Source organism: Pteropus vampyrus, unplaced genomic scaffold (assembly GCF_000151845.1).
Source record: "Pteropus vampyrus isolate Shadow unplaced genomic scaffold, Pvam_2.0 Scaffold10, whole genome shotgun sequence".
Lineage (NCBI taxonomy): Eukaryota > Metazoa > Chordata > Mammalia > Chiroptera > Pteropodidae > Pteropus > Pteropus vampyrus.
Genome location: NW_011888791.1, coordinates 11,738,051 through 11,745,924, shown reverse-complemented (window position 1 = coordinate 11,745,924; position 7,874 = coordinate 11,738,051). Strand labels below are relative to the sequence as shown.

The window sequence follows — 7,874 nt, the reverse complement described above, 5'->3', positions numbered from 1 at the left end:
TTTTTCCTTCAGTATTATTCACTTCATTTTTTTTTATTGCAAACATGATCCTATATTCTTTAGTATCTAGGCTAATTGTTTATCATACATTGATTCTGTGTGTAGTTCAGAAAAATATACAGACTTTTTTCTATTCTTCCCTTGGGAATATTAATTAACTTTATAGTTTTTATTAGTTCTAAAATAAATGGTCTCCACATTTAGGATAATTTCAGCCTGGACTTTGCATCCTATTTGCCTTCAGAATATATTCAGTTAAATGTCCTACTTTCAACTGAGATTTTTTTGGTTGAAAATAGAGTTCCTCTTCCTAACTAAATAGATACCCCTTTCTAATTGCCCAGAATCACCATCTTTATAGGGTCTCAGAGTTCTACTTTGTGCATATATGCTGCTTCTCCATATCTTTCGTTCAATTAGTTACAACTCCTGTAGACTGAAAATTTATATATTGAAGCCCCAATCCATAAAGTACTGGTATTTGGATGTGGGGCCTTTGCGAGATAATTAGATTATGAGGTTAGAGTTCTCATGAATGGGATCAGAGAGATTATCACCAGAGAGATAATCTCTTGGCCATGTGAGAATACAGCAAGAAGATGGCTGTCTATAAACCAGTATGTGGGCTCTTAACAGAACCTGACCTTGTTGGTGCACTGATCTCAAACTTCCAGCCTTCGCAACTGAGAAATATAAATGTTTATTGTTTAAGCCTCTCAGTCTATGAAATTTTATTGTGGTAGCCAGAACTGACTATGACACCAACCTTGATGTCATGGGCTAAATTGTATCCCCTCCTCAAATTCTTATGTTGAAGCCCTAACCCCCTATATGCAGAATGCGTCTATATTTGAAGATAAGGTTCTTAAAAAGTAATGTTAAATGAGGTCATTAGAGTGGACTTTAATCTAATATGACAGATATCTTATAAGATGAGGAAGTTAGGACATAGACACACACAGAGGAATGTCCATTAAAAGACATAGGGAGAAGATGGCTTCTATGAGCCAAGCAGAGAGGTCCTTAGAAGAAACTAATTCTACTTACACCTTGATCTTGGACTTCTATTCTACAGAACTGTGAAGAAATAAGTTTCTGTTGCTTAAACCACTTAATTTGTGTATTTTGTTACAGTAGCCCTGGTAAATTAGTACACTTTGGCAATTCTCTTTTTCTGAAGCTGCATTACATTTTCTATACTTTGGCTTTATTGGAGAGGAACCAATTTTTTGAAAAAAATTACTATTTGTTTTTATTTCTTAATAGATATGCCCATATACCATTCTTTTAAGTTCCTTTGCTCCTAGCGTTTGTCCAAATTACAGCGTTTTATCATACTATGTTACGATTTTACTATTCTCTCCCACTTGCTAGATTGTAAGTGCCTAGATTCAGGAACTGATTCTTCAATATCATTATATTCTTACTACTTAGCATAGTGCCTGGCACAAAGAATATGTTCAACAAATATTTATGAATAAATTACTTTGTATTTTGCTGCAGTAACAAACAATTCCCAAATATCGATGCCTTAAAACAACAAGTTTATTTCTTGCTTATTGTTGTTCTGCTGGAGGTTGTACTCTGTGTCATCTTTACTTCTAGATCCAAGTTAATGGAATAGCCACCATTTGGAGTATTGTCTGTCACTGTGGCAGAAGGGAAAGGAGAGTATAGTGACCCTGTAGTGGCTCATAAACTGCCTGAATGAATATCATTCTGCTCATATTTCATTCATCAGAGCAAGTCCTGTGGCCACATATGATGTCAGCAGAGGGAAGGAATTATAGTCCAACCGTGTGCCAGAAAGCGAAAAAGCCAGAGATATTAGTGAACAGTACTAGCGACTCCTATATTAGTACGCGATAAATTGTTTTATTTATGATTTGGTCTTTTTAGTTTCAATTTTTCTACTATCTTAACATTAGGGTGATTGTATTTTGCTAAAATATTGATTTTGAAAGTATATTTTTATTATATTCAATCTGGATCTTATGACCCATCAGAGGTGCATGGTTTTTGATTTCTAATCAGTAGGTAACTGATTCATTATTTTACTGTAAACTTTTTACGGGAGAGCCTCCTGTTTATGATCACAAATATATATAGGTTTTTCTGTCAAAATACAGCTTCTCCCAATGTAGGAGACTGATATTGTTGAGCAGAGCATTTGAAAATATTCTTTCTAAGCAAGCCAGGGCAATGAGAACCAACAGTGAAAAAAAATCAATACATTTGATTACATATACATTTACATTTATGGTAAAAATTAACATAAAATATTCAAACCAAATTACATTTTGGGAATAACATTTGCATCACATAAAAATAGACAAAGGATTTACATAACTACTATTATACAGAGAGATCCCATAAACTAAGAGAAGAAATATATTCTATTAGAAAAATGGGCTAAGGGTATGAACAGGCAGCTCACACACACACACACACACACACACACACACACATACATGCACACACACACACGCACACACAAACACATATGGCCAATGGACATATGAAAAGATATTAACTCTCAGTGCTGACAAGAGTGGTGGAAATGGACACACCTACACATTGCTGGTGAAATTTAGAATGGTACAGTTTTGTGGGTAAGGTAGTACAGACTCCTTGTGACATGTATTTATTTTTACTTTTTTTAAAATTATTTTATTTTTATTTATTTTTATGATGGTGAAAATATACTTTATTTTAATACAATAGCTGCCAGCAATATACAGAAAAAAATACAAACATTCTACAATAAGCTTTCATTTGCCTTTTCAAGTAATTCTGGAGAAAATACTCCAATTCTGTTCAAAATTATGATTTGGGGAGTTGAAAATTTTTTCCATGATAAAAATATAATTTTGACAGCTCGAACCTTGATAATTTGTATAGAATGGGATAAAAAGGCCCATATAGGATATCAATAATGACTGCTTCCCTCTCTTTGAGTCAAATACTATTATAACCAGTATAAGAAATTGATTAATCAATAAACTTGATGAAACATCTATCAAAATGTTGATGAAAAAATACATTTCTATTTCTTATCATTTTTACCTTGTAGATATTTTCTAAACAGATATATTAAATGTGCAGAAATAAAAGCTATCTACGTGCAACTCTGGAGAGTTTCAAAACTCAACAAAAGTAAAAAATGCCCAAATTCTAGAACTGATCAACTTAGGGCAAGAATAAATGTCAGAAATCTCTTAATTGTATACGGATTGCTCAAGGGTTTAAAGATAAGCTGTGTAAGCCAAAGTTATGAAGAAATAAAATCTTACATGAATTTTATCACAAGTCAACAATCCTAGTAAAAGAAGACAACAGAACTATATAGAAAATCTGCATTTACATTTTTTTAAAAAAGGAAGTTGTATCAACTTAAATGGTGGAGAGCTTTTTAACTATTGAATACAAAAATTTCTCAGAATCCCTTGAGAAATAGTGAGAGCTTCCTTTCTGACTCTAATCTCCTGTTGGTGTAAATGAAGGGGGAAATGATTCAGTAGCTGCAAAAATACTAGGTGATTTCCATTATGTCAACCCATACACTACATGAATTGCTATGAAAACTTTTATGTTCCAAATCTCCTAAGATTTTAAGCTATGATCTTTCCACAAATATAAGATGGGGTAGAGAGCATGTTCTAGGACCATCCTTTTTACTGGCTTTTTTTCATTTGCCAACCTCAATTTAATTTGACTGACGTCCCTGATAAAGTAATAAGATTGGTGTTTCTACAGAGAAAAATAATTCTGCCTTCGTCAAAATCATAACAGATAGAACTGTCTTCCTTGAGATAGCCAAGTGTAATCATGGAGTAAGTTTAAAAAACAAACAAGCAAACACACAAACAACAAACAAACAAAAAACCAAAGAATAAATAGGGTGAAAATACTTCACAACTGAGTTTCAGAATGTATTTTTCATCACTCTATTTAAAAGAATGCTGCTTTTCCTTCATTTATCCTCTGCTATGCACCACTTACTCCACCATTCACTTGAAAGAACAGACACCCCTTCTTCTGAATCTTTTTCGTACTTTAAGCTTTGAGGCCAGGTTTAATATCACTTGAATGCCAATTTCCACTACTTAAAAAATAGGTGAAAAGTGATGATGGCTGTCTGTGTACTGGTGCAGATGTGACATTTTCAACCTCTGAAGCTACTGCTATAGAATTTCTCAGTAGATAACCTTATAGTGTTTCTTCCTGGAAGCAGATAAATCATCACCCAATAGTTACAAAAAAGTGGGTGCCCAAACTTTTGATCAGCAATAAGGAATTCTAAGAAAAGTAAAGCAAAAACATCTCCCTGAGCCAAACAGATACAACATGAAGCTTTTTTTGTCTTTCTGTACTATGCTAATTACTGATAGGTTAAAAAATGCAGTATGCTTATAAAACTCAGGCTGTTTCCATAAAGCAGTGCTTACTAAATGTTAGCATATCAAAGGGAAAAATCATTACCATTTTACAGCAATATACTTAAAATTTCCCAAAACAGTTTATGATAAATAGCACTTCTTAAACAAGTTAGGTATAAAAAATGACCAAAAATGTAATATAGTCACAACTCTTATCTTTAGAGTAGCACTTAGAAAGTCTAATTTTTAAAAAATATATAAATACATAGCAAACTTTTGTTTAATTTTCACCAAGTTCATCATCCCTTGTTAGAACACAAGTAATTCCTGGTTTAGGACTTTCATTTAAACAAACAAACAGGCAGAGGGCTTTCCTCAGTGTGCCTGTAGAAAAATTTAATTGAATGGAACACAATGATTGAGATTAGGCAAAATTATGGTGAATACGCACTCACCAAAACAACTATAATTTAGTCCAAAAGTAGTGACCCATCTACTATCCAAAATCTAACAAAGTCTAACAGGAAACAGGGGTGGAAAGGGAAAGCTGGTTACCCAAATTAGACATGCCGAAGAGACAAAATTCTACTCGATATATTGACAAACCCACCCTACATTCCTTAGGTTAATTTTTGTGTTAATTTTTACCTTCCTAATTATTTGTACTGGTATACCTAAATCAACTAAATATCGGTTTATGTAGTGTTGCTCAAAAGATCTGTAAACAGCAAGGTCTGTGCTTACCTAAAAAGAGGGTTTGCAAAATAAAGGAAGAAAGCAATAATGTTCCAAATGAGTGGCCCTGAGCAAAATACATAAAACAAACACCACATTTAGACAGGGTAACAAGTGCCAAAGGTTTCTCTTACATGGATAAAATGCTCCAGGAAGATCTTGAGAATATTATCACTCCCTCTAAATGTTTAGCTTCTACATAGTGTCAAACACTATAATTGGTATAAAGGAAAAATGCTTTTAGGAAAAAATCCATGTATGAAGTATAGCAAAATCTGTAGTGACTTTCTGTAGAAGACTCTTCTCTGGTGGCCATGCCCTTTAGTACACATCCAGGATAGACTAAATTGAAACAGGGTATTTTGATACAATAGCAATCCTTTCATATACTCTTATTAAATATTATAAAATTACATAAATATCCCTTGTACCATACATTATGCACCGGTTTGGGACTGACCAATGAGGTCATGGTTACTATTTTAACAGTTAAACATTACACTTTAAAACTCCTGCCATCTGTACACAGAGAATGGACACACCCTCTAGAGAGGATGGGAAACTACCTCTAAAGCGAAAAGTTTGTGTTGAGGTGTCTCCAAATTAGAGGAGAGGAGGATAAGGGGTGGAGGAGGCAGGGAGGATAAAAGGATTTTAAAATAATACTGCTTAGGAGTGTATGTTTAAAGATAGCCAACTCCACTTTTATCTAGCCTTTGTCCTCATCTTGAATAACTTCCATGTTCATGCGAAATAAAATTTCTACTTTATAGAAAGAGGAGCAGTCTTTTAAGAAAAGCATTTTCTCAGGGAAAGATGTGAGGACATCTGTCTCCTAAGTGCTATTTTACTTGCTGAGTCTTTTGCCTACATCACTACATGCTTTTTCAACCTCCTTATCACCGGGACAGGTATTAGTGAACCCATTCTTACTATAAGCATTAGTTAAGTATCTCCATATGGCCGTTCTTGCTTTTGGAGTATCAAAGTTGTGATATTTTTTGGCCATCAACTGGGCAACCTGCGCTTTGGGCAGCAGGTTGCAATCAGCCAGTATCATTTCATTGCCATGCAGAGATTTATCTGTGGGAAACAATGTCCTCATACTATTCTCATCAATTTCATCAGGGAGGGGAAAGTTCAGATATTCAACTAGTTTCTGCGGCGTTTTCAAGAAAACCATCTCCAATGCTTCATTAGCCCCCGGCTTTGAATTCTTAATATATGTAGACAATTTGGCAAAGATGTCCATTCCAGAAGTTTTTGATTCCGAGTCTTTTGGCGAAAGCTTTAAGTAATCAAATTTCTCCTTCAAGAAATTCTTCAATTGTATTGACACCCGTCTTGACTTCGTCGTTGAAAGTTATAAATCGTGGGTGGGTCCCGGCATCCAAGTTCTGCAGATGTGCGGTGGTGACATTAAATACAACTCCTTTGAGCCAAAGAATCATGAAGAGCCTCCGGGAAAAGGGGCAGTTTCCTATGCTTTCACCGTCACTGCCAGCCTTGACGAAGAGCTCTCTGATGGACTCTTTGTCCTCCTCCTTCAGCCGGTTCAGCGGCATGGACCATACATGGCCGGCTGGCGGGGCTCCACAGATAGACGGTGGTCGCAGAGGCCGCTTCTGTTCCGGGGCTGCTCGGGTGTGGGCTTCTGTGGCACCGCGCCTCCCTGGACAGTCCGGTCGTCCAGCTCGCCTCCGCTTCAGCTCTTCAGCACCGCACCAGGCGTCGTGAGCGACTCTGAGGCTGCTGCACCCGAGCCTCTGTGGCTTCTACTTTAAAAAATGGAAATGTTTATATATTTTAACCCAGCTATCCAGTTCTTGAAATTTATCTCCTAGAAAGATTAGAGATGCTCATTGCAACACTGTCTGTAAAAGCAACAAATTAGAAGCAATTAAGTGTCTCTCAATAAGAAAAAAGTATATCTGTAAAATGGAAAAATGTGCATATATTAGAAGAATAAGGAAATAATAATTAAACAGTAGCTAAGATTTAATGAGTGCTTACTATGTTCCAGATGCAATCATAACTGCTCTTTTAAAGGTAGATTTATAAATATGAACAGGGTAATATACACATAATGTATTAAATGAAAAAAGATTTCAGACCAATATGAAAAGAAATGTGAGCAAATAAATGCAAGTATAAATGTGCAATTGTAAAGATCCAGATAGTTATATTTCTATATACACCTATATCTGTAAATATATCTGTATGTATATACACATCTGTATGAATATAGGAAAAGTTGAGAAGGCTACACTCCAAAGTGTTGATAGTGGGTTAACTCTAGGGCCTGGATTAGGTGGGAGATGCTTTTATTTTTATGTAATCATAAAAACATGGTGTTGTGGGTAATTGTTTTCTACTTTCCAAATAGAAATTTAAATAAAAATGTGGTGGTAGTGATGGTGCAAGAATAGTAGTGTTCTGCTTAATCTGTGCCATGGTAAAGAGAAGACAGACAGTGTGCATGAGAAAGAAGAATAGAACCAAGACTATTTTTGAAGCACTTACTGATAGAAAAGTAGTTCAGCAGAAGGACTGGTTGCTTTTAGGATCCTTATGTCCATCATACCCCTCTTATTTTCACATGGGCACCCCACATTTCTCAAGACTTTAAAATGGCTGTCCTGTGACTTTAGTTCTCTGATGGACTCACGAAAATTCATTAATTTTCTGTCTGTCCAGTTTTCTTCTTGTTGTGAACATGAGAGCAACAGTTCTGAGCTGAAACCACAAGTGACAAGATTT

The 7,874-nt window shown here is 35.3% G+C and overlaps 1 pseudogene; it reads right to left on the bottom strand.

Annotated features, from left to right (window-relative positions):
* Positions 1-5,961: 5,961 nt before the first annotated feature.
* On the bottom strand, positions 5,962-6,776 carry LOC105302955 (annotated as a pseudogene).
* Between the last annotated feature and the right edge of the window lie 1,098 nt (positions 6,777-7,874).